The sequence below is a fragment of the Scyliorhinus torazame genome, chromosome 2, assembly GCF_047496885.1.
Source record: "Scyliorhinus torazame isolate Kashiwa2021f chromosome 2, sScyTor2.1, whole genome shotgun sequence".
NCBI classification, from domain to species: Eukaryota; Metazoa; Chordata; class Chondrichthyes; order Carcharhiniformes; family Scyliorhinidae; genus Scyliorhinus; species Scyliorhinus torazame.
The window spans coordinates 54,865,544-54,893,515 of record NC_092708.1 but is presented as its reverse complement, the minus strand read 5'-3'; the positions used below and the strand labels follow the sequence as shown (position 1 = coordinate 54,893,515).

Sequence of the window (27,972 nt, the reverse complement as noted above, 5' to 3'; positions counted from 1 at the left end):
ACAATGAAGGTTGACTAAATTGGTCCCTGGGATGAGGGGGTTGTCCTATGATGAAAGGCGAGTCAATTGGGCTATAATCTCTGGAGTTTGGAAGAATGAGAGATGATCTTATTGAAACCTGCAAAATTCTGATGAGGATTGAATGGATGGAAGTTGCAAGATGATTGCTGCTGGCCAAGGAGTCTAAAACACAGGGTCACAGTCTCAGTATAAGGGACTGATCAGTTATGACTGAGATGAGGAAAGATTACGGGCTGGATTCTCCGATCCCCCGGCCCCATGTTTCTCGGCGGCGTGTCCATCGCTAGTGACGGGATTCTCTACTCCTGCCGCATGTCAATGGGATTTCCCATTGAAATCACCCCACTCCACATGGTAACCCACAGGCAGGGGTGTGCTGCCAGCGGGAAAATAGAATCCTAATGGCTGGAGAATTCCGGCCTACTTCATTCAAAAGGTTAGGATTCTTTGGCATGTTCTACACCAGAGGATCATTGTTGAACATATTTTTGTTCTCTCAGGGAATTAAGGGATATGGTGGGTGAGCAGGAAAATAGAGTTGACGCCCAAGATTAGAGGTAATCGCATTGAATGGCAGAGCAGGCTCGATGAGACAAGCTCCTGCTCCTGTTTATTGCGTGCTTGGAGAATATGCTTCCTATATGGATGTTTGTTAGAATACCTGAGTCACTCACATTCACCTACCAGCATGTGACAAACACAACTTTGGCACTTTTTCTATTGGGCTGGGGGAGTGGGAAGCAATTAATGCAGCTAAAACTGTTCACTGGTCTTGGAGTTTCATTGTTGTCCGTGTGTGGTGATGTCTTTGCGACTTGGACTACCACAGTTAAGGAATATTGCCTGGGTGGATGGTTATTTAATATCCATTTAAAAATAAAGGATGGAAAAATGGCAATTGTGGGGGTGGGGTGGTGTTGGCAAAAGAAAACTATATTCCTTTAGAAATTTGTTAAACCAAGAGGACTTCAAATTTCTGTCCTAACAGCCATAATCTGGAATTGTTGATGCTGGATCACCCAATGACTGTGATGCTATCCATTGACAGAGTTCTACCAAATCGATACAAATTAAATTGAAATTTCCATCACATTATCGGGAAAGTGATGGATTAGATGGAGGGAAACTATTTCAAACTGTAGCAGAGTCCAGGACAAGGGGATGTAGCCTAAAAATTAAAGCCAGACCATTCAGGAACGAAGTTAGCAAATACTCCTCCACACAAACAATGCCGAAAGTGGTGAACTCTCGTCCGCAAAAGGCAAGTGAAGCCAGATCAATTGTGAATTTTAAGTCTTGGATTGATAGATTTTCTTTGCTAACCAAATTTACCCGAACTGGCGTCAGACTGTGGCGACTCGGGGATTTTCACAGTAACCTCATTGCCGTGTTAATGTAAGCTTACTTGTGACACTAATAAAGATTATTATTATTGTTATTATTAAGGGGATGTGATGTTAAATTGGATATATGAAAAATTAAAAATGAAATGAAAATCGCTTATTGCCACACGTAGGCTTCAAATCAAGTTACTGTGAAAAGCCTCTAGTCGCCACATTCCGGCGCCTGTTCGGGCGCAGTATGTGGAGTTAGGTATTGGATCCGCCATGACCTCAGTGAACGGCAGGACATGCTTGTGGGCTAAATGGCCGGCTCCTGCTCTTGTGTTCCTATGAATAGTGAATCTGTTAGCTTGTATCATTCCTGCAAATGGAAGTAGGTAGAAACCTTTTACATTGCAGAAGGTATGGCACAGAAGAATATTCCCAGTTAGTTTACAGCAGTGTTATGAAGTTGAAGAGTTAAATTTGCACATCCCAGTCTGATGCATTTACTTTATTGAGGTGCTGCATGCCGCACTCAGCATCTTTGTTGCCTGACGATCACCGTGTAATGAGGTTCGAAAGTCACCTGGTGAGGGAAGGGGGTGTGCTATGGGTTTCTTGCGAAGGCTTTTGTGTACAACAGAGGGTAAGAGACCTTCCCCTTCATCTGTTTTGTTCTCTCTTAAAATTCTGAATCATTAGCAGAGCTACGGTGGGAAGAGTGGGACTCGAAAGGACCTGAACCTTTTCAGAGAGGAGCAGGCCTTTTGTTTTTGCACCATGTCAAAAATGGTTACCTAATTAAACCTGATCTATCTGGCCAAAGAGAAATGATTTGTTAATGGTTCTTTTGGAATTTACTTAATGAGTTTAGAAGTCCATTGTGCAATGGAGGTTGCTTTGAGATGGAATTAAAATTAAGTTATATTTTAAAAAAGGGGCGACGGTGGTGGGGAGGTGGTGGGGGAGGGGATCTGTGGCAGGCTGACGTGTCTGTAGGCGATGCAGGAAAGGTGTAGTTAGAGGGGCTGCGGGAACACAAAAGGACATGAACTGAAGCAAGTCATTCATTAGCAAACAGAGAATAACGGGCAGATTCCCTCGCCTGTGTAAAGCTGCTCTGTTAACTGTGAGCGCGGACAGCTGTCATTGCGCCATACACACACACCTTGATCAGGGAAGAGTCATGGCACCATTTTCTTCAGCATACACTGGCGGCCCTCTTCCCTTATTCCTTTACTTTATTTTTTGTCCCAATCCTCCCGGGTTGAATTCCCTTTTTTTTCTTCTCTGGAGTCCGCAGAGAGTAAAAGAGCTTGTTAAGCTGCTTGGATCATGTGGGATATTTTGACTGGAGCTGCACTTTGGCCGCTTGCCTGAAGTAACAGTGTCAACGAATAACCTGCTATAATTGCCACATTTGCAGTTTGACGAGCATTTTGTATGCATGTTCAGACCTTTGAATTTGAAAGAAATTGTCAACTTTTGTAAAGATCCTGTAAATTGCATCTTACAATCCAACAGTATTCCCTTGTCAGTTTCCTGGATAGCCTTTAAAAAAAAACATCTTAGCATGCAATAGGACAGAGTTAGCATTTTAAAATACAATTTATGACCGTGCGCATGCTTTAGTTAAACCCGTTAACCATGCTAGGTTAGCCACTTGAATGGTTTAAACACTTAGGACAATTTAATTATTTGTTTTTCAGATTCGGCTTCAAGGGAAATGAAGCAACTCGCACATAAATTCCAACTGTTAATTTTGGAGTAATTCAGTCACACTGATCATTTGAGACAGCACAATTGATATTGCTGTCAGAAATCCTCCCGCTCGAAAGATGTTTTTCCAGAACATCATTGTGACATTTGCTCGAAAATGTGTCCTCTTGAAGCATTTGATTAATGTAATGCAATAAAAAAGACGCAAGTTCAAGTGTCTCTGCATGTTAAGTACATTTGATTCATAGTACGGAATTCTGAACAATACCTTAACGTACTTTCTGAATCAATAATATGACAGCGTTATCATAATTTATATAATTATTTTGGCCTGCATTGACAGTATTTAAAAACTCTTTACAAATCACATTATTTTCTTCCATATATTAGTTAGACCTTTCAAGCTGTTTTCCAAACAGTATAGTTTACACGGCACACTGTATATTTGAGTAAACACTTCCAATGCTGGTGAGTCATTATAATGGTCATTTATGGTACTATTATTATTCATACTCTATTTCTCTTTTTAAAATTATATCTGTCTTTGATCCTTCTGCCTGACGGTCCCTCAGTGATTTATTCCCCTTGTCAGAGCGCTTCCTTCAACTCGGGTGATGAGATAATATCGGCATCAGATTTGCACACAGTTGGCATCCATGAGCCACGCCATGATCTTCCTAACAAAGACAGAAAATACTGGACAATCTCAGCAGCTCTGACAGCATCTGTGGAGAGAAAAGGGAATGAACGTTTTGAGTCTGGATGACTCTTTGTCAAAGCTTTGATAAATGTGGAAAAGTCGTAATGGCACCTGGGGAGGTTTCCTAGGCTATTGGGGACCCCAGGCAGTTGGGGACAGGGTAGGATGGCACTCTGGCATGCCGCCCTGACACCTGGGCACTTTGGAATTGCCATCCTGGCACACTGGCAATGCCACCCTGGCACACTGGCAGTGCCGCCCTGGCCTTGGGTGGCCTTGCCAGGTATAGAGGGGGGTCCTGGGGGCCTCCACAAGGGGGGGGGGGGTTGAGGGGGAACGTAAATGTGTGTGTGGGGGGGGGGGGAGCCTGAAATGAGTGGGGAAAGATCAGGGAAACCTTACAAAATGGCACTTGATCTGCGAGGAGCCTGTCCTACTGGTGGACTTCACCAACCGGAAATCTAAGTGCGACCTCGGCGGGGAGAAACAGCCTGAGGCCAGAAAAACAGCAAAGTTTTGTTGGGTAGCAGGATGTTTTGAGGATGTAACTGGTAGAATTGATGAAGGGGAGCCAGTGGATGTGGTGTATTTGGACTTTCAGAACGTTTTTGACAAAGTCCCACGTAAAAGATTAGCGTGTAAAATTAAAGCGCATGGGATTGGCGGTAGTGTATTGAGATGGATAGAACTCTGGTTGGCAGACAAGAAACAACGAGTAGGAATCAACGGGTCTTTTTCAAATTTGCAGGCAGTGACAAGTGGGGTACTGCAGGGATCGGTGCTAGGACCCCAGCTATTCACAATATCTATTAATGATTTAGATGAGGGAACAAAATGTCATATCTCCAAATTTGGAGATGACGCCAAGTTGGGTGGGAGGATGAGCTTTGAGGAGGATGCAGAGATTCTTCAGTGTGATTTGGACAAGTTGAGTGAGTGAACAAATCAATGGCAGATGCAGTATAATTTGGTTAAATGCGAGGTTATCCACTTTGGTAGCAAAAATAAGAAGGCAGACTATTATCTAAATGGCTATAAATGAGGAGAGGGGAGCGTGCAATGAGACCTGGGTATCCTTGTACATCAGTCACTGAAGGTACGCATGCAGGTGCAGCAGGTGATAAAGAAGGCATATTGTATGCTGGACTTCATTGCGAGAGGATTTGAGTACAGGAGCGGGGATGTCTTGCTACAATTATACAGGGCCTTGGTGAGGCCACACCTTTGTCAGAGGGTCACCGGACTTGAAACATTAGCTCTTTTCTCTCCCTACAGATACATAGAACATAGAACATAGAACATTACAGCGCAGTACAGGCCCTTCGGCCCTCGATGTTGCGCCGACCTGTGAAACCACTCTAAAGCCCATCTACACTATTCCCTTATCGTCCATATGTCTATCCAATGACCATTTGAATACCCTTAGTGTTGGCGAGTCCACTACTGTTGCAGGCAGGGCATTCCACACCCTTACTACTGTCTGAGTAAAGAACCTATCTCTGACGTCTGTCTTATATCTATTTCCCCTCAATTTAAAGCTATGCCCCTCGTGCTAGACATCACCATCAGAGGAAAAAGACTCTCACTGTCCACCCTATCCAATCCTCTGATCATCTTGTATGCCTCAGTTAAGTCACCTCTTAATCTTCTTCTCTCTAACGAAAACAGCCTCAAGTCCCTCAGCCTTTCCTTATAAGATCTTCCCTCCATACCAGGCAACATCTCTTCACCCAAAGAATGGTGAGCCTGTAGAATTTGTTACCACAGGAAGTAGTTGAGTCCAAAACATTGTATGGTTTCAAGAAGCAGTTAGATATAGTCCTTAGGGCGAAGGTGATCAAAGGATTTGGGGGAAAGCGGGTTAGGCGATTGAGTTGGATGATCAGCCATGATCATAATGAATGGCAGAGCGGGCTTGAAGAGCTGGATGGCCTCCTCCTGCTCCTATTTTATTATGCTGCCATGTTTCTATGTTTCTCGGCACTGCAGCTGAGAAACACTCCATTAAATGGCAAATACAGCTTGAGTTCACTGAATCACAGCCAGAAATAGTTTCAGCAGTGGGGAACTAAACTCGCTGGCCAGGCCAGCTCTTCAGAGATCAGGGTGCCAGTCTGAAAGGGTGCCCCAATCTCTAAATCAGCTTGAGGGTCCCCCACACCTGCACACATGGACAGTGCCACCCCATCTCCCCACAGACATGGGCATTCCTCACACACAAGGGCCTACTCAGCCCTATCCCCGACCACTCAGGGAGGCTCCAATGGCCTCTGAGGCACATAGAGTAACCTTCTCACCTGGTTTCTGAATGTGGAGATCAGTCCTGACCAGCAGCTGGGCGAGGCCTTACCTGTACGACTGGTGGCTCCCGGGAGCTGGGCGAATGGGGTCTCAATCCAGCTGGGTATTTTTAGATGAACCTAATAGCTCATTTAAATCAGATTATCTGGATCGCGCCCAGTGAGGGCGTGATCCAGATCGCACTGTGCTCCACGGGTTGGGGTGTTCGTGGGCAGTTGTGCACCTGCAGCGAATCCCGATTTGGACCCCTCCTACGATTCTCCCAGCGCCAATATCAGCGCCAGTGCAAAGCGGGGGGAAAACCGTGCCCATGGACTTAGCTGTGTGGACCATTTTGACACTAATCAACGTGTCTGATTGGATTCTAAATTCACTGACTCTAATTTACATTTTCTTCCCATTCCTGGCCAGTTCTTAAAACTTATCTGGTAAGGAGAGAGCCTGCTGCTTACCCTGTTCACCCAGGTCCCAGATGCTGTTTCCCTCAATTCACTGTGTCTTCCGCTCACACATTCAGCATCTTGTCATGTAAAACATTTGAAAACCTAAATGTGCAAAGGCAAGTCTAACTAATGGCAGATGTCCGACGACCACAGAATCTGACCCATTGTTAACATGTTCACATTTCTCAGGATAAATCAGCTTCTTTTTATAGCTTGGAATTGCAATTTAGTACGAACCATTTTTAAGGTGGGCCTGGAGGCTGTCAACACCAATTGGTTGTAGTATTGACTGAATCCTGCCAGAACCTCTTTCCATTTTTGATTATGCACAAACGTGGAATAAATTGGGATAAGAATTGGAGTGGTAAAGATTTTTATTTGGCATTTGGTTCCTATGGTGTACTGTTGCAAAGCTGAATGCAGTCCTGCTAAGTTACTTGAGGGCAGATTGGATATGTAGTAATATCCAGTTATGCTCTGCAACTGTAAAAGCTGTTTTTCAATGTTCCTGTGATAGAGGTTCCTTTGTTACTCTGCAGTAACCAGAGAGATTAGCTGGCACCTTCCATGTTCAAATAGCCACCAGATATACAGAAATGTAACAAATGATATTAACAATGGATTGTAAACTCCAGACTGGAGATAGCCAATCATGTCCGACTGACAAATAAAATGTGCAATCCTTACTTGTTCCCTCCTACTACTTCTTTATTTTTTTATCCTTTCACGGGCTGTGGACATCGCTGGTTAAGCCAGCATCTGTTGGCCATCCTTAATTTTTGCCCATGTTACAGACAGGAGGGAAATTAATTTCAATACCTTAACTTATCAAAGAAGAAAGAACAAAGAACAAAAAACAATACAGCACAGGAACAGGCACCTTCAGCCCTCCAAGCCTATACCATCATGATGCCACCCTTAGCCAAAACCCTCAGCACTTCCTAGTGCCATGTCCCTCTATACCCATCCTATCCATGTATTTGTCGAGATGCCTTTTGAATGGCGTTAATGTATCAGCTTCCAGACTTCCGGTTGCGGCGATGTAGAACTAAGCCGCGCGTTTCGGCAGCTCCCGCGACAACAGACTTTTGGGCTCTCCAGAGGAGCCCCAACGGAGCTTTTTTCAAATTAATCCCGTGTGGGAAGGTGCAGTGAGGTCCCCCCCTACAATACATGGCAGAGATCAGCGGTGGAACGACGAGGAAAGAGGCCCTGGAGCAGAGACCAAAATGAGGGGAAAAAGGCAAGATGGCGGTGGGCGGAGAGCGAGCAGCGTGGGGGCCAGACCAGCAGGAGTTCCTCAAGCGATGTGTGGAGGAGCTGAAAAAGGAGGTGCTGGCGCCGATGCTGTTGGCGATCGAGGGGCTGAAGGAGACCCAGAAGACCCAGGCGGTGGAGCTTCGTGAGCTAAAGTGAATACCAACGAGGACGAGATCCTGGGCCTGGCGGTAAAAATGGAGGCGCACGAGGCGGTACACAGGAGGTGGGCCGAGAGAATTGAGGTCCTGGAGAACAGGTCGAGGAGGAAGAACCTCCGGATTCTGGGTCTTCCCGAAGGAGTGGAGGGAGCTGATGCCAGGGCGTACGTGAGTACGATGCTCCATTCGCTGATGGGTGCAGAGGCCTCTCCGACCCCCCCTGGAGCTGGAAGGGACTCACCGGGTCCTGGCGAGGAGACCCAAGGCTGATGAGCCACCAAGGGCGATAGTGGCAAGGTTCCATCGCTTTGCGGACAAAGAAAGTGTGCTGAGATGGGCCAAGAAGGTGCGGAGCAGTAGATGGGAGAACGCGGTGATCCGAGTATACCAGGATTAGAGCGCGGAGGTGGCAAAGAGGAGAGCTGGCTTCAACCGGGCCAAGGCGGTGCTGCATAAAAAAAGAGTCAGGTTCGGCATGCTGCAGCCTGCGCGACTGTGGGTCACCTATCAGGACAGACACCATTATTTTCAAACGCCAGAAGAGGCTTGGACCTTTATACAGACTGCAAAATTGGACTCGAACTGAGGGGATGTGGTTGTATATGGGGTTGTAAATATGGGTAAAGAATATTTTATGGGTGGGATGATGGATGGGGATGTGGGTAGAGTTCTGGTTAAAATTCCTAAAATTTCCTTTTTTCTTTTCTGTAGACAAGATGATGATGATGGGGAATGTGGGCGTCGGTCCTGGAGGGAGGTGAGACTCGGGGATGAGGGAACTGGGATAATGGCCGCAACATGGGGGGGGGGTAACCCCCCAATCCGACTAATCACGTGGAATGTGAGAGGCCTAAATGGGCCGATTAAGAGGGCCCGAGTGTTCGCGACCTAAAGGGACTGAAGGCAGATGTGGTCATGCTTCAGGAGACACATCTGAAGGTGGCAGATCAGTTCAGGTTAAGAAAGGGATGGGTGGGACAGGTGTTCCATTCGGGGCTGGATGCGAAGAATAGAGGGGTGGCAATACTGGTGAGAAAGCGGGTGTCGTTTGAGGCCAAGAACATAGTAGCGGACAAGGGAGGCCGATACGTGATGGTGAGTGGTAGGTTGCAGGGGACGGAGGTGGTACTGGTGAATGTATATGCCCCAAACTGGGACGATGCTGGATTCATGAAACGGATGTTGGGGCGTATTCCGGACCTGGAGGTAGGGAGTGTGATAATGGGTGGGGATTTTAACACGGTGCTGGACCCAGCATTAGATCGTTCCAGATCTAGGACGGGGAGGAGGCCGGCTGCAGCCAAGGTGCTTAGGGAGTTTATGGATCAGATGGGGGGAGTAGATCCGTGGAGATTTAACATAGAACATAGAAAATAAAGCACAGAACAGGCCCTTCGGCCCACAATGTTGTGCCGAACCTTTGTCCTAGATTAATCATAGATTATCATTGAATTTACAGTGCAGAAAGAGGCCATTTGGCCCCCGAGTCTGCACCGGCTCTTGGAAAGAACACCCTACCCAAACTCAACACCTCCACCGAACACCAAGGGCAATTTTGGACACTAAGGGCAATTTATCATGGCCAATCCACCTACCCTGCACATCTTTGGACTGTGGGAGGAAACCGGAGCACCCGGAGGAAACCCACGCAGACACGGGGAGGACGTGCAGACTCCGCACAGACAGTGACCCAAGCCGGAATCGAACCTGGGACCCTGGAGCTGTGAAGCAATTGTGCTATCCACAATGCTACCGTGCTGCCCTTGAGAACAAATAAATCTACACTATATCATTCTACCGTAATCCATGTACCTATCCAATAGCTGCTTGAAGGTCCCTAATGTTTCCGACTCAACTACTTCCACAGGCAGTGCATTCCATGCCCCCACTACTCTCTGGGTAAAGAACCTACCTCTGATATCCCTCCTATATCTTCCACCTTTCACCTTAAATTTATGTCCCCTTGTAATGGTTTGTTCCACCCGGGGAAAAAGTCTCTGACTGTCTACTCTATCTATTCCCCTGATCATCTTATAAACTTCTATCAAGTCGCCCCTCATCCTTCTCTGTTCTAATGAGAAAAGGCCTAGCACCCTCAACCTTTCCTCATAAGACCTACTCTCCATTCCAGGCAACATCCTGGTAAATCTCCTTTGCACCTTTTCCAAAGCTTTCACATCCTTCCTAAAATGAGGCGACCAGAACTGTACACAGTACTCCAAATGTGGCCTTACCAAAGTTTTGTACAGCAGCACCATCACCTCACGGCTCTTAAATTCAATCCCTCTGGAAATGAACACTAGCACACCATAGGCCTTCTTCACAGCTCTATCCACTTGAGTGGCAACTTTCAAAGATGTATGAACATAGACCCCAAGAACTCTCCGCTCCTCCACATTGCCATGAACTCTACCGTTAACCCTGTATTCGGCATTCATATTTGCCAGGCCATTGGCCAGAGAATTTTACTTTTTCTCCCACGTACATAAGGCCTACTCCCGGATAGATTTTTTTGTTTTGGGCAGGGCATTGATCCCGAAAGTGGAGGGAATGGAGTATTCGGCCATAGCCATTTCAGACCACGCCCCGCACTGGGTGGAACTGGAGCTGGGGGAGGAGAGGGACCAACGCCCGTTGTGGAGGTTGGATGTGGGACTGCTGGCAGACGAGGAAGTGTGCGGGAGGGTGCGGGGGTGTATTGAAAGGTATCTGGATGCTAACGACAACGGAGGAGGTGCAGGTGGGAGTAGTATGGGAGGCACTGAAGGTGGTGGTCAGGGGAGAGTTAATCTCCATCAGGGCTCACAGGGTGAAGAGAGAGGGCAGGGAAAGGGAGAGGTTAGTGGGGGAGATTTTAAGGGTGGACAGGAGCTATGCAGAGGCTCCTGATGAGGGACTACTCAGGGAGAGACGAAGTCTCCAGACAGAGTTTGACCTGTTGACCACAGGGAAGGCAGAGGCACAGTGGAGGAAGGCACAGGGGGCGATATATGAATATGGGGAGAAGGCGAGCCGGACGCTGGCACACCAGCTCCGTAAGAGGATGGCAGCGAGGGAAATAGGTGGAGTCAAAGATGGCAGGGGAACTACGGTGCGGAGTGTAGGGAAAGTGAATGAGGTTTTTAAGGCCTTTTACGAGGAACTGTATAGGTCCAAGCCCCCAGGGGGAAAAGAGGTGATGCGGCGATTCTTGGATCAGTTGAGGTTCCCAAGGGTGGAGGTGCAGGAGGTGGCTGGTTTGGGGGCGCCAATTGGGGTGGAGGAGCTGGTTAAAGGACTGGGGAGCATGCAGGCAGGGAAGGCCCCGGGGCCGGATGGGTTCCTGGTGGAGTTCTGCAGGAGGTATGTAGACCTGTTAGCCCCGTTGCTGGTAAGGACCTTCAATGAATCAAGGGAGGGGGGGACCCTGCCCCCGACAATGTCGGAGGCGACGATCTCTTTGATCTTGAAGCGGGATAAGGACCCACTGCAATGTGGGTCATATAGACCGATCTCGCTCCTTAATGTAGATGCTAAGTTGCTGGCAAAAATGTTGGCCATGAGGATTGAGGACTGTGTCCCGGGGGTGATCCATGAGGACCAGACGGGATTCGTAAAGGGTAGGCAGTTGAATACTAATGTGCAAAGGCTCCTAAATGTGATAATGATGCCATCGGTGGAGGGAGAAGCGGAGATAGTGACTGCCATGGACGCGGAGAAGGCCTTCGATCGGGTAGAGTGGGTGTATCTCTGGGAAGTGTTGAGGAGGTTTGGTTCGGGGGAGGGTTTATCAGTTGGGTTAAGCTCCTGTATAAAGCCCCGGTGACGAGTGTGGTCACGAACCGGCGGAGGTCGGAGTATTTCCGGCTGCACCGAGGGACGAGGCAGGGGTGCCCCCTGTCCCCTCTGCTGTTTGCATTAGCAATTGAACCTTTGGCCATGGCGTTAAGGGAGTCGGGGAGATGGAAGGGGGTGGTTCGAGGGGGAGAGGAACATCGAGTGTCGCTGTACGCAGACGACCTGTTGCTGTATGTGACGGATCCAGTGGAGGGGATGGTTGATGTAATCCAGATCCTACGGGGGTTTGGAGACTTTTCGGGCTATAAGCTCAATGTGGGAAAGAGTGAGCTCTTTGTGATCCATCCGGGGGACCAGGGAAGAGGGATAGACAACCTACCGTTGAGGAGGGCGGAAAGGAGCTTTCGATACTTGGGGATTCAGGTAGCTAGGAGCTGGGGGGCACTGCATAAACTTAATTTGACGCAGTTGGTGGAACAGATGGAGGAGGATTTTAAAAGGTGGGACATGTTGCCACTCTCGCTGGCGGGTAGGGTACAGTCGGTTAAAATGGTGCCTCCCGAGATTTCTTTTTGCATTCCAATGCCTCCCAATTGTGATCACTAAGGCCTTTTTTAAGAGGGTAAGCAGGAGCATTACGGGATTTGTGTGGACGAGCAAGACCCCGCGGGTAAGGAGGGGGTTCTTGGAGTATAGCAGAGTTAGAGGAGGGTTGGCGTTGCCGAATCTGGGTGGTTATTATTGGCAGCCAACATGGCAATGATCCGTAAGTGGGTGATGGAGGGAGAGGGGGCGGCGCGGAAGAGGTTGGAGATGGCGTCCTGCAAAGGAACGACCCTGGGGGCGCTGGTGACGGCACCGCTGCCGCTCTCGCCGACAAGGTATACCATGATCCCGGTGGTGGCGGCAACGTTAAAGATCTGGGGGCAGTGGAGACGGCACAGGGGTGCGACGGGAGACTTGGTGTGGTCCCCGATCAGAGACAACCATCGGTTTGTCCCAGGAAGGATGGACGGGGGATTTCAGAGCTGGCATCGGGTAGGGATTAGAAGAATGTGGGACCTGTTCATTGACGGGACGTTTGCGAGCTTAGGGGCGCTGGAGGAGAAGTTTGGGCTACCACCGGGAAATACTTTCAGGTACATGCAAGTGAGGGCGTTTGTGAGGCAGCAGGTGAGGGAATTTCTGCTACTCCCGGCACAGGGGATTCAAGATAGGGTGATCTCGGGCGTATGGGTCGGGGAGGGCAAGGTGTCGGCAATATACCAGGAGATGAAAGAAGAGGGGGAGGCTTTGGTAGAAGAGCTGAAGGGTAAATGGGAGGAGGAGTTTGGGGAGGAGATTGAGGAGGGGCTATGGGCTGATGCCCTAAGTAGGGTTAATTCCTCTTCCTCGTGTGACAGGCTTAGTCTGATACAATTTAAGGTGGTTCATAGAGCGCATATGACGGGGGCAAGGCTGAGTAGGTTCTTTGGGGTGGAGGACAGATGTGGGAGGTGCTCAGGAAGTCCGGCGAACCATGTCCATATGTTTTGGTCATGCCCGGCACTGGAGGGGTTCTGGAGGGGAGTGGCGGGAACAGTATCTAAGGTGGTGAAAGTCCAGGTCAAGCCAAGCTGGGGGCTAGCACTATTTGGAGTAGTGGACGAGCCGGGAGTGCAGGAGGCGAAAGAGGCCGGCATTCTGGCCTTTGCGTCCCTAGTAGCCCGGCGAAGGATCTTGCTAATGTGGAAGGAGGCAAAGCCCCCCAGCGTGGAGGCCTGGATAAATGATATGGCAGGGGTTATCAAGTTGGAGAGGATAAAGTTTGCCTTGAGAGGGTCTGCGCAGGGGTTCTACAGGCAGTGGCAACCATTCCTAGACCATCTCGCGGAGCGTTAGATGAAGGTCGGACAGCAGCAACAGCAACCCAGGGGGGGAGGGGGGGAGGGGGGGACATCGTTCGTGGGGGGGGGGGGGGGGGGGGGGGCGAGAGGGGTTTCTCTGGGGGGGGCATTTGAGCAAGAAAGCACATGAATGATCTGGAAACTGACATGTACGGGAAGAATCCAATGTATAAAGTTCTGTATCTTGTTGACTTGCCATGTTCATGTCTTGCTACGCGAGTTCTTTTTCTTTTCTTTGTTACGGGGGGGTGGGGGGCGGGTTTGTAAGGTGGAAAATATTGTTATTGAAAAATTCTTAATAAAAACATATTTTTAAAAAATTTTAAAAAATTTATCAGCTTCCACAACCTCCCCTCCAGGCACTCACCACCCTCTGTGTTAAAACCCTACTTCACACATCTCCTCTAAACTTTGCCCCACGGACCATAAACCTATGGCCTCTCGTGACTGACCCCCCCACCCTGGGAAAGAGTGCCTGCCTATCCACTCGATCCATGCCCCTCATAATCTTGTAGACCTCTATCAGGTCGCCCCTCAGCCTCCGTCATTCTAATGAGAACAGTCCGAGTCTATTCAGACTCCCCGCATAGCTAACACCCTCCAGACCAGGTAACATCCTGGTAAACCTCCTCTGCACCATGGTTCTATTCAACTGTAGCATGACTTGTCAGTCTTTATACTCAATGCCCCGTCTAATGAATGCAAGCATTCCATGTGCTTTCTTGACTAATTTGTCCTCTTGTGTTGCCACCTTCAAAGATCTGTGGACCTGTATGCCCATGTTCTGCTGTATCCTCCGACAATCATCAACTCCACTCTGCCACTCCGCCAACCTTGCTGTCATCGCGAACTTACTAATCAGACCAGCTACATTTTCCTACAAATCGTTTCTGTACACTACAAACAACAGAGGCCCAAGCACCGATCCCTGTGGAATACCACTAGTCACAACCTGCCATTCAGAAAAACACACTTCTACTGCTCCCCTTTGCCTTCTGTGACCGAACCAGTTCTGTGTCCATCTTACCACCTCACCTCAGATCCATGTGACGTCACCTTTTGTATCAATCTGGCCATGAGGTGCCTTGTCAAAGGCCTTACTGAAGTAAAAAACATCCACCGCCCTCCCCTCATCAATCATCTTTGTCACCTCTTCAAAAAACACAATCAAGTTAATGAGGCATGACCTCCCCTTCACAAAACCGTGCTGTCTATCGTTAATGAGTCCATTTGTTTCCAAATGGGTATAATTCCTGTCCCTGAGAATTCTCTACAATAATTTACCTACTACCGATGTGAGGCTCACCGAGCTATAGTTTCCTGGATTATCCCTGCTACCTTTCTTAAACAACGATACCACATTAGCTATTCTCCAGTCCTCTGGGACTTCACCTGTCGTCAATGAGGATACAAAGATGTCAGTCAAGGTGCCATATTTATTATAAGTGGTGCCATATTTTCCCCAACTCTTACATTGGGAGTGTTCCAATCCTTTAGGAATAACTCACACGGCGAGCTAGAGATGGGATAAAATGAAAGGGTTGGTATATTTTACACGCACAAAAAACACAGGAAGAGGTTTTGCAACGTCGGTCTCTTTTCCCTTCACTCAGTTAAAGAAGGGTAAGGGAAAGAAAGAGGGTAACAGGGCAAGACCACAATAAAAATACTAGTTACTGTATTATGTTATTACATCAGTCCAGAATCGAAAATCTCACCACAGAATCATAGAACTGTTACGGAGCAGAAGACCATTTGGCCCATCGTGTTTGCATTGGCCCTCCAAATGAGCGTTATGACTTAGTGCCATTCCCCTGTGTTTTTCCAGTACATCTGCATGATGCTTCTAATGCTCTCTTGAATGCCTCGATAGAACCTGCCTCCATTACAGTGGTCCAAAATGAGACTCCCGAATGGCATGTTGCCTCCCGGGTGCACGGGTCAGGGATGTCTCAGATCGGCTGCAGGACATACTGAAGGGGGAGGGTGAACAATCAGTTGTCGTGGTGCATATTGGCACCAATGATATAGGTAAAAAACGGGATGAGGTCCCACAATCAGAATTTAGGGAGTTAGGAGATAAGTTAAAAAGTAGGACCTCAAAGGTAGTAATCTCAGGATTGCTACCAGTGCCACGAGATAGTCAGAGTAGAAATTCAAGAATAGTCAGAATGAATACGTGGCTTGAGAGATGGTGCAGGAGGGAAGGGTTCAGATTTTTGGGACACTGGAACCGGTTCTGGGGGCGGTGGGACCATTACAAATCGGATGGTCGACACCTGGACAGGACTGGAACCGATGTCCTAGGGGGTGCTTTTGCTAACACTGTTGGGGAGGTTTTAAACTAATGTGGCACGGGGATGGGAACCAGATTAGGAAGTTAGAGGTCAGTAAAGAGACAGCAACTAAAGCCAGTAAGGTATTAGATAATAAATTCAATGTGACTAAGAGGAAGAATAGACAGGAAAGAGATGATGAACGCAAAGGGACAGGTGGTCTGAGGTGCATTTGTTTGAATGCGAGAAGTGTAGCAGGTAAGGCAGATGAACTTAGGGCTTGGATTAGTACCTGGGAATATGATGTTATTGGTATTACTGAGACTTGGTTAAGGGAAGGGCAAGGCTGGCAACTAAATATCCCAGGGTATAGATGCTTCAGGAGGGATAGAGAGGGAGGTAAAAGGGGTGGAGGAGTTGCATTACTGGTCAGAGATGATACCACAGCTGTGATTAAGGAGGGCACGTTGGAAGATTCGAGCACTGAGGCAATATGGGTAGAGCTGAGAAATAGGAAGGGTGCAGTAACATTGTTGGGACTTTACTACAGGCCTCCCAAAAGCAAGCGTGAAGTAGAGGTACAAATATGTAGACAGATTATAGAAAAATGTAGGAGCAATAGGGTGGTCTTGATGGGAGATTTTAACTTCGCCAACATTGAATGGGACTCATGTAGTGTGGGAGGTGTAGATGGAGCAGAATTTGTAAGGAGCATCCAGGAGAGTTTTTTAGAGCAGTATATAAATACTCCAACTCGGGAAGGGACCATACTGGACCTGGTATTGGGGAATGATCCCGGCCAGGTGATTGAAGTTTCAGTCGGTGATTACTTTGGGAATAGCGATCACAATTTTGTAAGTTTTAGAATACTCATGGTGTTGCTAACTTTCCGTAGGTTCAATTGCTATGTTTTATTACCTTTGCTCTCGAGTCGCCAAGTATCTTTATGATACCGCCACGAGGTTCAAGTCCGAGTAATGATCAATGACTCAGTACACCGATTAGTAAAATTCAAATCAAAGCACATTTATTATACACAGTAATCGCTACTCATGCACAAATTCTACGTCTAAGCTACTTTTGCAACTAACAGGCCTATACTTAACTTTGGACTGGCCCAACAGGTCAGGGGAACAAATGGCCTTTCGTTCGGATTCTGAGTCTGCGGGATTCGAAGTTGGTATGGATTGGTAGCTAGGAGCGCCTATCTCGGAGCGAGCGTTGAATTAAGACTAAGAATTAAGAAGGACTTCTGTGAGGCTGTTGCAGACATAGAGGCTGTCCGAGTATATGTCTGCTGGGCTGGGGAAGGAATCTGGGTGTTCCACTATGTATGCGATGGCCGCAAGCACCATGCGATGGCCTGCGCGCCTAAAGGTCCTGGAAGTTTTATTGCTATTTCTTCTAGGGCGTGTCCCGGCCCGTCCTCGCCATATATACCGCAACCTGTTATGCGTTTCCCATCCAATACTGTGGAAGATCCATCCACATAGATCTTTATGGGCTCACACGTGTCTGTGTGCTGGGGGCTCTGGGTTGAACTACCTATCTTTCTGGGGGGTGTTTGAGCAATAAAGGGGCCTGTGTTGTGGTGTGGAGAGATAATTTCACATTCATGGTTGGTCCGGGGTACTGTAAGTTGTTGGCTAAAAAGGTGTGCGTCTTTGTCCTTTTCACAGTGCTGTCTCGTCCCTGCAAGAGAAGGGTCCATCTAGCTGCTCTAATCTGGCTTACTGTACCATCCTTGAGTCGTCCGTCCAGTAAACGTTGGGTGGGGGTGTGTTCGGTGAGAATTGTGATGGGGTTCAGTCCGGTAATGTACGAAAAATACTGTACTGCCCAGAATACTGCGAGCAGGAGCCTCTCACAGGCTGAAAATCCCTGCTCCACAGCATCTAAAATTCTGGCGGCGTAAGCTACGGGCCTTAACTGTCCGTGCCGTTCCTGGAGGAGCACGGCCAAAAGGGTGCGGTCTGTGGTTGCTCCCTCTATAGCGTAAGGGGAAAGCTGGTCTGGAACTTGTCGTGCGGGGGCTGCTGTGAGTGCCTGTTTTAAAGAGTCCACAGCATCCGTATGCTGCGGAAGCCATTCCCAGGGGGCTCCCTTCTTTAGGAGGTCTGAGAGGGGTGCTGCCTTGCTGGCGAAACCGTCAATGTGGTTTTGGCAGTAGCCAACCAGTCCTAAAAACAACCGGAGGGCTGAAACGTTCTGGGGAAGGGGCAATTTCGCAATCGAGTCAATCCTTTTATGCTCGATCTCGCGTTTACCATATGTGATAATTGTTCCCAAATATATCACCTTATCTTCCAAAATCTGGGCCTTTTTGGGGTTGACTTTACAACCGATTGAGTGGAAGAGTTCCAGGAGTTTGGACAGAAGCTCAATGTGCTCTTCCTTGGTGTCTGTCTGCAGTAGTATGTCATCTACGTACTGGACGAGACATTCGGGGCGAGAGAATTTGGCTAAACCATTTGCCAGCTGTCGGTGGAAAATGGAGGGGGAGTTGTGGAAGCCTTGTGGCAGGCATGTCCACGTGTATTGCTGATTTTTAAAGGTGAAGGCAAATTTGTACTGGCACGCCTTTGCCAATGGAATGGACCAGAATCCATTCCTGACATCCAAAACCGTGAAGTATCGGGAATTGAGTCCCTGCTTGAGCATGGTTTCGGGACTTGTTGCTACTGTGGGGGCTGCTGCGGGGGTGATGTTGTTGAGTTCCCCGGTAATCGATGGTCAGTCGCCATGATCCATCGGGCTTTTTTACTGGCCAAATCGGGGCATTATTAGTGGAGGCTACTGATCTAAGTATGCCCTGCTCTAACAAGCTAACTATTACCTTTGAGATTTCTCCCTCTGCCTCTTGGGGAAATCCATATTGTTTTTGGGATCTAGGGTCAGGTCCTGTTATTTGTACGGAGCCAGTCATCCGTCCACAGTCGTGCTTGTGGGTCGCGAATGCTGCCCTGATCTTTTGCAGAACTGCCCTGACCTGCTTGTCCGTGCTAAGCGTGGTCGTGTTGAATCAAAATTCGCATACGGCGCTAATTTTGTTTGCGTATTCACCTATGTTGAGCGTTGCGGGGGCTCTTGCAGACTTCGCCATTTTCCATACACATTGGTTGACTGGATCAAATGAAAGATTGTGGGAATTCATGAAATCAATTCCCAGAATGTGTTCTGCTGTGTGGGGCAGGTCAACTAAAACTACGGGGTGCTTGATGGTGATGGTACCGATTTGAATGGGCACAGGGGCTGTGATGTGTCCCTGCTGTGAGTGGCCTGTAAAGCCGCTGAGGGTGATAGTGGCTGTAGTGGGCCACGTGTCCTTTTGGAACACGGTGGAGGAATTAATTGTGGTGCGGGACCCTTCTGTGTCCCAGAGAAACTCGATGGGCTGTCCTCGAATTTTCGCTGCAACTACCGGTCATCCGGACCTATCCCAAAGGGTGTCGCAGACCCAACTGGGGGAGCCCGAACACCGTCAGTCCATTACGTTCAGGTCCGTCTGATCTGAATGGGCGCTAACACCATGAATGGGCTCTGTCTTCTTCTTACTCGGAGTGCCCGTCTGCTGGGCTCTCTGTGGCTTTCTAGGGGCATTTCACTCTCTTGCGAAGTGCCCCAACTGTCCACAGTTGTAACACTCCTGTGACTTGGGTGGGGGGCTGTTCTTTCCTTCATTTACCCATGTGGGTTTCTGGTGTGTTGTAACTGCCTGTATATCTGCGCCGGCCTGCTTTCCTTCGGGAATTTTAACTGCGGGTTTGCTTTGTACAGATTGCTCCCAGGTGCGGGACAATTTTTTGACTACCCACTTCTCGTTATGAGCCTCCTCTGAGGGATCAGAATTTGCGCATGCTTTCTGTCCTGTTTCTGTGGCATGGGAGATAAGGGTGCGGGTCCAGTTGGTCATGTTGTCTGGGGACAAATGGGAGCGGTCTAAGTCTCCAAAGACTGCTGCAAAATGGATCCACAGGTGTCCAGCAAACGCTGTGGGGTGCTCGGCTTTCTTTTGCCTGCATTTGTTGAGGCCATCTACGGGGTCACCCCGGTTATACCCGATCGCATCCAGGATCGCAGTATGCATTTCTGCAAGGGTGCCTCCTCCTACATTCTGTGGGTCGGGAAGGGCTGCTACGACTGAAGGATCTGAACTTAAAACTGTGAGCTTTACATGCTCTCACGCATCCAGGCCATACATGGTCGCCTGATGCTTTATTGTGGCAAAGAAATGGTGGGGGACTGAGGTGGGGGAGGAACGGTGTGATCTTATCGCACGCGTCCCGTAATTGGGTCACTGTTAAGGGGTGGAGTATAGAAATTCCGCATCGTCCGATGTGGCTGTGCGGTGGGTGGTGACTGGGTTCATTGGAGCCTGAACTATCTGCTCTGTGGGGGGATGGGGCGCTTTCCTCTTTTGTGGCTTTCCCTGCGCATATGCTCCCTGAACATATCTCTGCGCTGTCTCGTTTAATTCTTCCCAATCAGGGCCGTCTTCCTGATCTAATTTTGCTCCAAAGGTTTCCTGGAAGACTTTCTGAACTGAAAGCAGCGATTGCAGCTCTGCAATCTGCTTCCGGCACTTTGCGTGATCTAGAGTGCTTTGTCTTTGCTCTGTGGTGGCAGCATGGAGTGTTCTTAACTCTGCGTTTATGTCGCTGCACTGTCTCTGCAATGCTTCTACCTGCTTTTCTGTTTCTTCACATACCAGGACTGCACGTTGCGTGTCCTGATAGGCCTTTTCATATTGAGACTGGAAGCTGCTTAAGTGTGCCAGACAAGACTGGTGTGCCCTTTTGGCATCCTCCACCTCTCCGTCTTTTGCTGCCAACTTCTTTCTCAATTCTAAGTTCTCTCGTTTACCTCGCTTACATCGACCTTATTCATTCGATGTATGCCCTCTACTTCTTTCCGGAGCGTCCTAACGACCTCCTCTGTGCCTCGCAATTGTGCCAAGCAGGACACGATTGCCATCGGCTTGCGAGCTTTCCCTAAGCTCTTTCTGTGGATCTCGCTCAGGTTCTCCCACCAAGTATGTCCTATACTCCTGCGGCCTGATTCCTCATTGTCACAGAATTCATTCCAAAGGGCCCATCCTTTCCCTTTGAGATATTTCCTGATCTCATCCTCCCAAATGGGACATTGTCCCACTCTACTGCTGCTGGTCGCTGCGACCGCAAATTCCTCTGGGTTCATGAGGCGTTGCATTGCCATCTTTCCTATCCGAATGCTGCTCTTCAAATTTGGGACAGGGGTATTAAGGCGGTGCTGTAATTACGGGTATGGCTTTCGCTACTTTCCAAAATACAAACTCCCGACAGTTTTGTCGCAACAAAAAATCTATCAGTTTTACCTTATCGCCCTGTTAGTTACGCATACACACACTTCCGAATTATGAGTATTGATCAGAACTGCTTGAACACTTGTGGTTTTCTGTTTCCAGTTGGATCTCTAATTCAAATTCTTGGGTTCTCCCGGAGTGGTTTTGCCACTTCTGGATCGGGTCCCATCAGATGTCGCCAAGTAATTTGAAAAAGCGCGGGAGCTGCGAGGCAGAGGGGACCGTTTAAAAGGTCACTGCCTGGGTGAGGTAAGTACTGATTAACAACTTACTTACCTTGCAGGTCAGCTGTTTAGTTCGGGAGTGAGAGCCGGGACCTTAGAAACAGCGCGGGAATTTGAAAAAGCGCGGGAGCTGCGAGGCAGAGGGGACCGTTTAAAAGGTCGCTGCCTGGGTGAGGTAAGTACTGATTAACAACTTACTTACCTTGCAGGTCAGCTGTTTAGTTCGGGAGAGAGAGCCGGGATCTTAGAAACAGCGCGGGAATTTGAAAAAGCGCGGGAGCTGCGAGGCAGAGGGGACCGTTTAAATGGTCGCTGCCTGGGTGAGGTAAGTACTGATTAACAACTTATTTACCTTGCAGGTCAGCTGTTTAGTTCGGGAGTGAGAGAGAGCCGGGACCTTAGAAACAGCGCGGGAATTTGAAAAAGCGCGGGAGCTGCGAGGCAGAGGAGACCGCTTAAAAGGTCGCTGCCTGGGGTGAGGTAAGTACTGATTAACTTACTTACCTTGCAGGTCAGCTGTTTAGTTCGGGAGTGAGAGCTGGGACCTTAGAATCAGCGCGGGAATTTGAAAAAGCGCGGGAGCTGCGAGGCAGAGGGGACCGTTTAAAAGGTCGCTGCCTGGGGTGAGGTAAGTACTGATTAACTACTTACTTACCTTGCAGGCCAAGTCGATTTCAGCAGGAGCGGAGCAGGCTAGTCCATTTCAGCGGGGGCAGTGCGGAAGTGATTTCTGGGAGGTAAGTCTCTCCTTTAAATTTTTTTTTTTTTTTTTAAATTTTAGTGTTTAAGGTGGGAACAGGAAGTCGACCCGCGGACTTCTGGGAAGACCTTCACCAATAAATTCTGGTGGAGAGGAAACCCGAGACACTACACGTGTAGTGTCTCCCACCCGCCCTCCTCCTCTAACCTAATAATAAAACCCTTTGGTGTGAGGTTAGTACCATATTTTATTATTGTTATTAATATTTTTTTTTATATAAAAAATTTAATTTAGTTGTTAGCCAGATCTTGGTAGAAAGTTAGAGGGATGGCAGGGAAGGGAGTGCAATGTTCCTCCTGCAGGATGTTTGAGGTGAGGGATGCCGTTAGTGTCCCTGCTGATTTTACCTGCAGGAAGTGCTGCCATCTCCAGCTCCTCCAAGACCGAGTTAGGGAACTGGAGCTGGAGTTGGAAGAACTTCGGATCATTCGGGAGGCAGAGGGGGTCATAGATAGCAGCTTCAGGGAATTAGTTACACCAAAGATTGGAGATAGATGGGTAACTGTAAGAGGGACTGGGAAGAAGCAGTCAGTGCAGGGATCCCCTGCGGTCGTTCCCCTGAGAAACAAGTATACCGCTTTGGATACTTGTGGGGGGGATGATTTACCAGGGGTAAGCCATGGGGTACGGGCCTCTGGCACGGAGTCTGTCCCTGTTGCTCAGAAGGGAAGGGGGGAGAGGAGCAGAGCATTAGTAATTGGGGACTCTATAGTCAGGGGCACAGATAGGAGATTTTGTGGGAGCGTGAGAGACTCACGTTTGGTATGTTGCCTCCCAGGTGCAAGGGTACGTGATGTCTCGGATCGTGTTTTCCGGGTCCTTAAGGGGGAGGGGGAGCAGCCCCAAGTCGTGGTCCACATTGGCACTAACGACATAGGTAGGAAAGGGGATAAGGATGTCAGGCAGGCTTTCAGGGAGCTAGGATGGAAGCTCAGAACTAGAACAAACAGAGTTGTTATCTCTGGGTTGTTGCCCGTGCCACGTGATAGTGAGATGAGGAATAGGGAGAGAGAGCAATTAAACACGTGGCTACAGGGATGGTGCAGGCGGGAGGGATTCAGATTTCTGGATAACTGGGGCTCTTTCTGGGGAAGGTGGGACCTCTACAGACAGGATGGTCTACATCTGAACCTGCGGGGCACAAATATCCTGGGGGGGAGATTTGTTAGTGCTCTTTGGGGGGGTTTAAACTAATGCAGCAGGGGCATGGGAACCTGGATTGTAGTTTTAGGGTAAGGGAGAATGAGAGTATAGAGGTCAGGAGCTCAGATTTGACATCGCAGGAGGGGGCCAGTGTTCAGATAGGTGGTTTGAAGTGTGTCTACTTCAATGCCAGGAGTATACGAAATAAGGTAGGGGAACTGGCAGCATGGGTTGGTACCTGGGACTTCGATGTTGTGGCCATTTCGGAGACATGGATAGAGCAGGGACAGGAATGGATGTTGCAGGTTCCGGGGTTTAGGTGTTTTAGTAAGCTCAGAGAAGGAGGCAAAAGAGGGGGAGGTGTGGCGCTGCTAGTCAAGAGCAGTATTACGGTGGCGGAGAGGATGCTAGATGGGGAGTCATCTTCCGAGGTAGTATGGGCTGAGGTTAGAAACAGGAAAGGAGAGGTCACCCTGTTGGGAGTTTTCTATAGGCCTCCAAATAGTTCTAGGGATGTAGAGGAAAGGATGGCGAGGATGATCCTGGATAAGAGCGAAAGTAACAGGGTAGTTATTATGGGAGACTTTAACTTTCCAAATATTGACTGGAAAAGATATAGTTCGAGTACATTAGATGGGTCGTTTTTTGTACCGTGTGTGCAGGAGGGTTTCCTGACACAGTTTGTTGACAGGCCAACAAGAGGCCAGGCCACATTGGATTTGGTTTTGGGTAATGAACCAGGCCAGGTGTTGGATTTGGAGGTAGGTGAGCACTTTGGGGACAGTGACCACAATTCGGTGACGTTTACGTTAAGGATGGAAAGGGATAAGTATACACCGAAGGGCAAGAGTTATAGCTGGGGGAAGGGAAATTATGATGCCAATAGACGTGACTTGGGGGGGATAAGGTGGAGAAGTAGGCTGCAAGTGTTGGACACACTGGATAAGTGGAGCTTGTTCAAGGATCAGCTACTGCGTGTTCTTGATAAGTATGCACCGGTCAGGCAGGGAGGAAGGTGCCGAGCGAGGGAACCATGGTTTACCAAAGAAGTGGAATCTCTTGTTAAGAGGAAGAAGGAGGCCTATGTGAAGATGAGGTGTGAAGTTTCAGTTGGGGCGATGGATAGTTACAAGGTAGCGAGGAAGGATCTAAAGAGAGAGCTAAGACGAGCAAGGAGGGGACATGAGAAGTATTTGGCAGGAAGGATCAAGGAAAACCCAAAAGCTTTCTATCGGTATGTCAGGAATAAGCGAATGACGAGGGAAAGAGTAGGACCAGTCAAGGACAGGGATGGGAAGTTGTGTGTAGAGTCTGAAGAGATAGGCGAGATACTAAATGAATATTTTCCGTCAGTATTCACTCAGGAAAAAGATAATGTTGTGGAGGAGAATGCTGAGTTCCAGGTAAATAGATTAGATGGCATTGAGGTACGTAGGGAAGAGGTGTTGGCAATTCTGGACAGGCTGAAAATAGTTAAGTCCTCGGGACCTGATGGGATTTATCCTAGGATTCTCTGGGAGGCCAGGGAAGAGATTGCTGGACCTTTGGCTTTGATTTTTATGTCATCATTGGCTACAGGAATAGTGCCAGAGGACTGGAGGATAGCAAATGTGGTCCCTTTGTTCAAAAAGGGGAGCAGAGACAACCCCGGCAACTATAGACCGGTGAGCCTCACGTCTGTAGTGGGTAAAGTCTTGGAGGGGATTATAAGAGACAAGATTTATAATCATCTAGATAGGAATAATATGATCAGTATTAGTCAGCATGGCTTTGTGAAGGGTAGGTCATGCCTCACAAATCTTATCGAGTTCTTTGAGAAGGTGACTGAACAGGTAGACGAGGGTAGAGCAGTTGATGTGGTGTATATGGATTTCAGCAAAGCGTTTGATAAGGTTCCCCACGGTAGGCTATTGCAGAAAATACGGAGGCTGGGGATTGAGGGTGATTTAGAGATGTGGATCAGAAATTGGCTAGCTGAAAGAAGACAGAGGGTGGTGGTTGATGGGAAATGTTCAGAATGGAGTTCAGTCACAAGTGGAGTACCACAAGGATCTGTTCTGGGGCCGTTGCTGTTTGTCATTTTTATCAATGACCTAGAGGAAGGCGCAGAAGGGTGGGTGAGTAAATTTGCAGACGATACTAAAGTCGGTGGTGTTGTCGATAGTGTGGAAGGAAGTAGCAGGTTACAGAGGGATATAGATAAGCTGCAGAACTGGGCTGAGAGGTGGCAAATGGAGTTTAATGTAGAGAAGTGTGAGGTGATTCACTTTGGAAGGAATAACAGGAATGCGGAATATTTGGCTAATGGTAAAGTTCTTGGAAGTGTGGATGAGCAGAGGGATCTAGGTGTCCATGCACATAGATCCCTGAAAGTTGCCACCCAGGTTGATAGGGTGGTGAAGAAGGCCTATGGAGTGTTGGCCTTTATTGGTAGAGGGATTGAGTTCCGGAGTCAGGAGGTCATGTTGCAGCTGTACAGAACTCTGGTACGGCCGCATTTGGAGTATTGCGTACAGTTCTGGTCACCGCATTATAGGAAGGACGTGGAGGCTTTGGAGCGGGTGCAGAGGAGATTTACCAGGATGTTGCCTGGTATGGAGGGAAAATCTTATGAGGAAAGGCTGATGGACTTGAGGTTGTTTTCGTTGGAGAGAAGAAGGTTAAGAGGAGACTTAATAGAGGCATACAAAATGATCAGGGGGTTGGATAGGGTGGACAGTGAGAGCCTTCTCCCACAGATGGAAATGGCTGGCACGAGGGGACATAACTTTAAACTGAGGGGTAATAGATATAGGACAGAGGTCAGAGGTAGGTTCTTTACGCAAGGAGTAGTGAGGCCGTGGAATGCCCTACCTGCTACAGTTGTGAACTCGCCAACATTGAGGGCATTTAAAAGTTTATTGGATAAACATATGGATGATAATGGTATAGTGTAGGTGAGATGGCTTTTGTTTCGGTGCAACATCGAGGGCCGAAGGGCCTGTACTGCGCTGTATTGTTCTATGTTCTATGTTCTATGTAATGTTGCTAACTTTCCGTAGGTTCAATTGCTCTGTTTTAATACCTATGCTCTCGAGTCGCCAGGTATCTTTATGATACCGCCACGAGCTTCAAGTCCGAGTAATAATCAATGACTCTGTACACCGATTAGTAAGATTCAAATCAAAGTACATTTATTATACACAGTAATCGCTACTCATGCACAAATTCTACGTCTAAGCTACTTCTACAACTAACAGGCCTATACTTAATTTTGGACTGGCCCACCAGGTCAGGGGAACAAATGGCCTTTCGTTCGGGTTCTGAGTCTGCGGGATTCGAAGTTGGTATGGATTGGTAGCTAGGAACGCCTATCTCGTAGTGAGCGTTGAATTAAGACTTACTTCGTTCGGCGGTCACTGCACCGGTCACGGTCAATGTTGGTTGGTGTTGCGTGACCCGGGCAGGACGAAGAGATGAAGAGGTGAAGAGCGCGATTTGAACTTGGGGCTTAACTCTTATAGTCCCCAGGGGCTTTCCGCCTTTTGGGGCGGACCCTGTACCTGGTCCCAAGTGATTGGACTTTGTCCCAATCACTTGGTTCGATTTCTCCAATACTGGAGCGATTCCCTGATCGATGGGCAGTCTTGAGGTGCTCGTTCACCTCCTTTGTGTTGGCTCCTGCTGGCGCCGAGGAGTCTGGCTTTGCTTTGTGTGTCCAAAATGTTACTTATTGTTCCCGGGGATTGCTCATCAGTATGCAGATGGCTGCTACTTTGTTATGCTGATGGTCGCTGGTATCGATGTTGTCTGGCCTTTGCAGAGGTAAATACACAGCAAACCTGCAGATGCTGGTTTCTGTCTTGTTGGTTGACTTTCCCATCAGCCTTTGCCATTCGCCATTTTAAATCGGGAGTTGGCCAATTTAGGTGGCTACAATGGACAAAGACGAGAGTGGTCCTAAAGGAAGAGTGCTAAATTGGGGAAAGGCCAAGTATAACAAAATTCAGCAGGAGCTAGGGAATGTGGATTGGGAGCAGCTGTTTAAGGGTAAATCCACATTTGAAATGTGGGTGTCTTTTAAGGAAAGGTTGATTAGAGTGCAGGACAGACATGTCCCTGTGAAAATGAGGGATAGAAATGGCAAGATTAGGGAACCATGGATGACGGGTGGAATTGTGAGACTAGCTAAGATGAAAAAGGAAGCATACATAAGATCTAGGCGACTTAAAACTGATGAAGCTTTGGAGGAATATCGGGAAAGTAGGACAAATCTCAAACGCGCAATAAAGAGGGCTAAAAGGGGCCATGAAATATCTTTGGCTAACAGGGTTAAAGACAATCCCAAAGCCTTTTATTCGTATATAAGGAGCAAGAGGGTAACTAGAGAAAGGATTGGCCCACTCAAAGACAAAAGAGGGAATTTATGCGTGGAGTCAGAGGAAATGGGAGAGATTCTTAGTGAGTACTTTGCATCGGTATTCACCAAGGAGAGGGACATGACGGATGTTGAGGCTAGGGATGGATGTTTAAATACTCTAGGTCAAGTCGGCATAAGGAAGTGGGAAGTTTTGGGTATTCTAAAAAGCATTAAGGTGGACAAGTCCCCAGGTCCGGATGGGATCTATCCCAGGTTACTGAGGGAAGCGAGGGACGAAA

The 27,972-nt window shown here is 48.2% G+C and overlaps 1 long non-coding RNA gene across 1 annotated transcript; it reads left to right on the top strand.

Moving 5' to 3' along the window:
• Positions 1-1,722: 1,722 nt before the first annotated feature.
• Positions 1,723-3,284, top strand: LOC140407775 (uncharacterized). The gene is made up of 2 exons (XR_011939795.1): positions 1,723-1,992; positions 3,056-3,284. It is a non-coding gene; the product is annotated as an uncharacterized lncRNA (long non-coding RNA).
• Positions 3,285-27,972: the final 24,688 nt, after the last annotated feature.